The sequence below is a fragment of the Neoarius graeffei genome, chromosome 19, assembly GCF_027579695.1.
Source record: "Neoarius graeffei isolate fNeoGra1 chromosome 19, fNeoGra1.pri, whole genome shotgun sequence".
NCBI lineage: Eukaryota > Metazoa > Chordata > Actinopteri > Siluriformes > Ariidae > Neoarius > Neoarius graeffei.
The window spans coordinates 43,258,295-43,266,050 of NC_083587.1; the positions used below are offsets into that span (position 1 = coordinate 43,258,295).

General features: G+C 39.5%; 1 protein-coding gene across 1 annotated transcript in view; it reads right to left on the bottom strand.

The window, feature by feature from the left end:
• atp6v0a1b (ATPase H+ transporting V0 subunit a1b) overlaps window positions 1-6,294 on the bottom strand; it is a 119,867-nt gene extending 113,573 nt beyond the window's left edge. The window contains exon 1 of the mRNA XM_060900110.1: window positions 6,248-6,294. The gene's annotated coding sequence lies outside the window, so the exon portion shown is untranslated. The remainder of the gene's footprint in view (window positions 1-6,247) is intronic.
• Window positions 6,295-7,756: the final 1,462 nt, after the last annotated feature.

Here is a 7,756-nt window from a genome sequence, read left to right on the forward strand (position 1 = left end):
TCTAATGGGGGGTTTCTACAGCATCTAGACTACTATCTTTAAAATCAACCACTCACCTTTAAGCCTGAAAAAAAAAAATAATCAGGGACAGTAAATGCAGACTGAACACAGAAATAGCATTTTCCCACTTTGCTGTCAAAGTCATTATAAAGTAATATAAAAGCAAGCGGCAATTTTAAAAATGAAAAGCAAAAAAGATGAATACATAGATGATATTACATGGTGGTGTGAAGATATGAGGTTTATCTTCAAGTAGTGAGCATACACTGCCCGGCCAAAAAGAAAAAGTCACCATTTGGATTTAAATAAGCAAATACGTAAGAGCCCTTGATTAGATAATTACTGCAGTGATTAATGTGTTTCAGCTGGCAACAATTCCTTTCGCCCTAACTGATGCAGTGAGTAGCTTCTCATTTCTTAAACAAACATGTTGGAAGACTTATCATATGCTCATGGAGATGATGTTATGGTGTTTCAGAAGGGTCAAATTATTGGCCTGCATCAAGCAAAGAAAACAACTAAGAAGATTGCTGAAATGACTGGAATTGGGTTAAGAACTCTCCAATGCATTATTAAAACCTGTAAGGATAGTGGTGAACCATCAACTTCCTGGAAAAAAAATGTGGTTGGAAAAAGATCCTGACTGACTATGAAGTCGAATCATTAATTAAAAACAAACAAACAAAAAAAAAAAAACAGAACTCATGGCTATGTTTAATAGTGAAATTAAGTGCATTTCCACACTCGTAATCATGTGATGAGAACTCACAGGATTGGTACTAAAAAGCTGTGGTCATAAGAAAACCACTTGTTAGTGCGACTAATCAGGAGAAAAGGCTACAATTTGCTAGGGAGCATAAAGGCTGGACTCTGGAGCAATGGAAAAATGTCCTGTGGTTTGACAAGTCCAGATTTACCCTATCCCTGAGTGATGGGTGTGTCAAGGTAAGAAGGAAAGCACATGAAACAATGCATCCATCATGCATAGTGGCCACTGTACAAGCCTCTGGAGGCAATATTATGATCTAGGGTTGCTTCAGTTGGTCAAGTTGAGGCTCATCAACATTATGGAGCAATAAAATGAAGTCAGCTGATGACCTGAATGTACTCAATGACCAGGTTATCACATCAATGGATTTTTTTCTTCCCTGATGGCATGGGCATAAAATCAGGGCCAAGACTGGAAAAGAGTGGTTCAGGAAGTATGAGGAATCATTTTCACACATCAATTGGCTGCCACAGAGACCCGAACTTAACCCCACTGAGAATCTTTGGGATGTGCTGGAGAAGACTTATGCAGTGGCTCAACTCTCCCATCCGCAACACATGATCTCAGTGAAAAGTTGACACAACTCTGGACTGAAATAAATGTTGTGACATTGCATAAGTTTATCGAAACAATGCTACAGCAAATGCATGCTGTAATCAAAGCTAAAGGCAGTCCAACCAAATATCAGTGTGTATGACTTTTTTTTTTTTTGGCAGGGTAGTGTATTTCATAAGTAAGCATAATGAATGAGTGAAATATTTTTCAACACGAGAAGATAAACTTCATATTGTCACACCACCATGTAATATTTTTTACTATATAGACACATCCACAAAAAATACGCAAGTTATTCAAAAGAATTTTAATTTTGAACTGGTTTGCCATTTTGACAACGTGCATTAAGTCAGCAGGAAAACACTAGGAGTGACATCATCAAAGTGAGGATATTGGAAAATAGGTCACTCAGGTCCAGGATGTATTTCATATGAAAAATACAAGTTTTTCAACACAAGAAGATAAACTTCATATCTTCAAGCCACTGTGTGATTTTCTTTTTATTATATAGATACATTCACAAACAAAAAGTATGCAAACTTAAAACAATTCATCGATATACTCACGAGTGAGGATATTGGAAATTACCCTATCCACATTCGCTGGATATGAGCAACCGTGTGCTCTGATTGACTAATCTACTATTAGGCTATCAGCTAATATACCATGAGTACAGAAAAACAAAATGGCAGAGCATGTTGTTGAACCAACCGAGAACAAAAAAATTCTACTCAATAAAGACCCCAAAAACTACAAAAAAAGCAACAAAATATGTAATGAAAGTAAGAATGTATCTTTTTTTTCAAGAATTATTATTATAGCATTTTCCACAAATTGCTACTGTCATTTCGCTGGTTTGTTTACATTCTAAGCAGAAATGATTTTGTCGGACATTTTGTATAAAGTTGTTATTTATCAAATGTGCAAAAAATAAAAATGCTCTGTTTCTCAAAATTCAGTAAATGTGGATAGAATACAACAATTATTCCACTCAATCTCATCATACATGGCTTATAGCAACTCGGCGTTACGTGCCTCGTCGGCTATCAGCTCATGTATGACTCGATTTCGTGGAATAACTTAAATAGGTTACTCAAAATCCCAGATGTAGTTTGTATGAAAAATATGAGTGGCATATTTCCCAGTAAAACACGTGTCTATATAATAAAATGATATATGAATAAGAAAATGGCATGTATTGAAATAAATTTTATAGGAATCTAGTATATTGCTTATATCTTGCTGCATGAATATTATTAGTTGTAATTATCATATTAATTATTGCAAATTTATTTTAACTTCTGTGCTTATTATTCATAAAGTTATTAAACAGAACATGATCCATCTGCATTATATTTTTTTACAGTGCATGCTTGTTGGCACAACTTAAGCACAAATTAATGAGGATATGAGATACTAAACTGAGGTCAGGAAATTGTACTGTGTGCAGGATGCAGGGTATTTTAACATGCTTTTAATTTACCATTTGGAAATGTCAAATTCATAAAATAATGGCAGTGTTTTTGTTAATTTGATACACTTCCCTGTAAAGAAAACATGCTGACAGTTAATTTTATTTAAGTGTATTTAAAGCCCAAATCATTGGGCTAGTATTTTACTGTGGTTCTATGAACACCAGATAATTGACAGGAGGTGTTTTTACACCTGGACACCTTTTTGTACATGTGCAGACAGGTGCCAAGACTTTACCATAAAGTCACATATTCTTTAAAAAAAAAAATACACTGATCAAAGACCGTGATGCCCTGGAACCTTCTCACCATGCTGTGACGAGTTCATGCTGGTTTCAAGTGACAGGGATGGGAAACCCTGGTGGTTATCTTGTATTCCCCCCTCCTAACTATCAGGGGAAAGTGTTTTAATACCTGGATAAGCTAAGCTATATGTAATTAGGAACCAACTCACCCTAAGACCGAGTGGAAGGACATTTGGATATGATCGCCACGCTCCCTCCACTGAGAGGGGCAATATTGATCATACAGAACTTGGAATGGGCGCATGGTGATACAAAGTTAGCAGTGGCACAGACATCCTAGAGCAACACACCTATGAGTACTGCCCATGCTTCACATAGAATGACATATCAGGAGCCTGATGCCTGGCCTAATTGATTGGCTGGCTATGCACTGGCCATGGCCACTGGCCAGGGGAACACCTGGTGTCATGCCAACAGCTGATCTGATGATTGAATTGGTGATGTCTGGTTCAGGTAATAACACAAGGCAGACACTGTGCACAGGAAGGATCATTGAGGTGGTTCCCCTTCATGGAACACTGCAAGGTCAATCAACTGATTCACAAGTGTGATGATATGGCCTTAAACAGGAATCCTGGATTTAGCCACAGGGTTATTCCAACATCAGAGGCATCTCACATCCAACAAACATTTTGCAAAAATGTATGAGTGCGTAGTGAAATACCATCTCTAGCACTGGACTAAGGAGAGAAACAACCGGACTGTTGCTCAGTGGACTTGATAAAACACAGTGAATCAACACCAGCAGATGACATGGCACTCCAAATCATCACAGACTGTGGAAACTTCACACTGGACTTCAAACACCTTGGATTCTGTGCCTCTCCACTCTTCCTCCTGACTCTAGGACCTTGGTTTCCAAAAGAAATGCAAACTTTACTTTCATCTGAAAAGAGGACTTTGGACCACTGAGCAACAGTCCAGTTCTTTCTCTCCTTAGTTCAGGTAAGATGCTGCTGATGTCTCTGATTTAGGAGTGGCTTGATATTAGGAGTGTGACAGTTATAGCCCCTTTCCTGAAGGTATCTGTGCATGGTGGCTCTCGATGGACTGACATCAGCTTCAGTTCACTCCTTGTGAAACTCTACCCAGTTCTTGAATTGAATTTTCTTGACAATCCTCTCAAGGCTGCATTATCCCTGTTGCATGTGCACCTTCTCCAGCCAGCCAGCCTTTCAGCAATGACCTTCTGTGGCTTACCCTCCTTGTGGAGGATATTGATGATCATCAGCAGTCTTTCCCATGAGTGTGACCGCATGTACTAAACTAGACTGAGAGATGCATGGTATTTATACCGTTTTACTCAAACTCGAAATGAAATATTCTAATATTTTGAGATACTGGATTTCTGACTTTCATGACCTATAAGTCATAATCATCAAAATTAAAACAAAAAAAGCCTTGAAATATTTCATTTTACATGTAAGGAATAGAGAATATATGAAAGTTTACCTTTTGGAATTAAATTGTGAAAAAAAGGAACTTTTTCACAATATTCCAATATTTTGAGATGCACTAGTCTATCCATCCATCCATCATCTGTAGCCGCTTATCCTGTCCTACAGGGTCGCAGGCAAGCTGAAGCCTATCCCAGCTAACTACGGGCGAAAGGCAGGGTACACCCTGGACAAGTTGTCAGGTCATCGCAGGGCTGACACACAGACAACCATTCACACTCACATTCACACCGACGGTCAATTTAGAGACACCAATTAACCTAACCTGCATGCCTTTGGACTGTGGGGGAAACCGGAGCACCCGCAGGAAACCCACACGGACACGGGGAAAGCATGCAAACTCCACACAGAAAGGCCTTTGTCAGCCGCTGGGCTCGAACCCAGGACCTTCTTGCTGTGAGGTGACAGTGCTAACCACTACATTACCGTGCCGCCCTGCACTAGTCTAGTATATTTAAATCTGATATTGCAACACAGTAAAAAGAAAAATAATCACCGGGGGTGGGGTGTATGAATACTTTGTAGGAGATCTTTGTGTGTGTTTTGCTTTACATTTATCCATCCATCCATCCATTATCTGTAGCTGCTTATCCTGTCCTACAGGGTCGCAGGCAAGCTGGAGCCTATCCCAGCTGACTATGGGCAAGAGGCAGGGTACACCCTGGACAAGTCGCCAGGTCATCACAGGGCTGACACATAGAGACACACAACCATTCACACTCACGGTCAATCTAGAGTCGCCAATTAGCCTAACCTTCATGCCTTTGGACTGTGGGGAAAATTCACACAGACGTGCAAACTCCACACAGAAAGGCCCTCGTCAGCCACTGGGCTCGAACCCAGGACCTTCTGGCTGTGAGGCGACAGCACTAACCACTACACCGCCGCGTTACATTTATGTAATATTAAATGTATTAGTTATTTGCTTTGTTATATACCAAACGGTAATTAAATTAAACTGTTGATCAATTATGTATGTACATCACTATACTACAATTACAAAAGCATAACAGCAAAGACAATTAAATAGTTCCAATTAGGCCTATGTATATGACAAATAATCGTCAGAATTTCATAAAAATGAGACCTGCTCTTATGAAACATCAGTGCTCATATTTTTGACAATCGTCAAACAACGAAAAAATAGACAGCTACAGAATATAGCGTATCATGTTAAAGCCATAATCCAAGCACAAAGACGCAGCATCCTCCTCTGAGACACAGCGTCCTTGATGCTCCAAGGACGCCATTGCTCAGAGCCGCTTTCCTGAAAATACAAGCCAAGTAATGAAATTCTGAATATCACTGTTGTAGAATATAAAGTAGCCTATGTCTATTATAGACATCAATTCTATTCAATTATGCACATCAATAAAAAAGGGGAAAAAAACATGAAAGAGGATACCAAAGATGACAATGCGATACAAACAGTTTATGCAAATATACCATTCGATTTGAAAGCAAGAATAAAAATGCTCACTTCAACAACTAATTTAAGCTTATTCAGCCGGAATCACAGCTCAGATTTCACAATGTAGCGGTCCTCTCTGATGTAGATATGTACATTGCTAGCTCAGGATGATGGGAGTGAACGGTGAAATGCATCACACAAGAGACATTGATGTTTATTGCTTTGACTAAGTGGTAATCCGGCTTAGCTGCTTATTTTACCAATATAAATTTGCTTACCCTTATGGAGGCTGTGTTCAATCCTGCACCGCTTGTCTGGCTGCTCCCTACTCCTTAGTGAACAGATGATGGTGACGTCACTAGTTTGGTAAACGTTAACCACGTGATCAGATTATTGTCAGTCAGAATTGCACCACTGATGACTGTGTGGGGTTTCTCTAGCTCTGTAAATATCCTATATTAGGGTGTTTGTTGCCTCTTATAAATATGGAAAGCTGCACAGATATTGTCCATTGCTTGCTTCTTTTTATTTTTCTGGATAGCCTAAGATGACATTTGAAAAAGAGACAGATATAGCACTATTGTAGAACAGATTTTTGACCTTTTTGTAGCCAGCTATGAAACTAATATACACTACCGTTCAGAAGTTTGGGGTCACTTTGAAATGTCCTTATTTTTGAAAGAAAAGCACTGTTCTTTTCAATGAAGATCACTTTAAACTAATCAGAAATACACTCTATACATTGCTAATGTGGCACGGTGGTGTAGTGGTTAGCGCTGTCGCCTCACAGCAAGAAGGTCCTGGGTTCGAGCCCCGGGGCTGGCGAGGGCCTTTCTGTGTGGAGTTTGCATGTTCTCCCCGTGTCCGCGTGGGTTTCCTCCGGGTGCTCCGGTTTCCCCCACAGTCCAAAGACATGCAGGTTAGGTTAACTGGTGACTCTAAATTGACCGTAGGTGTGAATGTGAGTGTGAATGGTTGTCTGTGTCTATGTGTCAGCCCTGTGATGACCTGGCGACTTGTCCAGGGTGTACCCTGCCTTTCGCCCATAGTCAGCTGGGATAGGCTCCAGCTTGCCTGCGACCCTGTAGAAGGATAAAGCGGCTAGAGATAATGAGATGAGACATTGCTAATGTGGTAAATGACTATTCTAGTTGCAAATGTCTGGTTTTTGGTGCAATATCTACATAGGTGTATAGAGGCCCATTTCCAGCAACTATCACTCCAGTGTTCTAATGGTACAACGTGTTTGCTGATTGCCTCAGAAGGCTAATGGATGATTAGAAAACCCTTGTACAATCATGTTGGCACAGCTGAAAACAGTTTAGCTCTTTAGAGAAGCTATAAAACTGACCTTCCTTTGAGCAGATTGAGTTTCTGGAGCATCACATTTGTGGGGTTGATTAAATGCTCAAAATGGCCAGAAAAATGTCTTGACTATATTTTCTATTCATTTTACAACTTATGGTGGTAAATAAAAGTGTGACTTTTCATGGAAAACACAAAATTGTCTGGGTGACCCCAAACTTTTGAACGGTAGTGTAGATATTTAGGCACTGCCTAAAAGCAGACCTCCTGATGAGTAAAATATTTGCAAAAGCACAAAATCAACCTGAATAGAATAATAATATTATAGCACATAAACCATTGAATCGTGTAGTGCATTTCACATCACTAAATTGCTGCATTGTCTTGTGACAGTGATACCAATTATGAGATATGCATCACAGTTATGAATACATATTTATTCCTTTCTTTGACACCACATTTCATGCACCAGAACCAATACC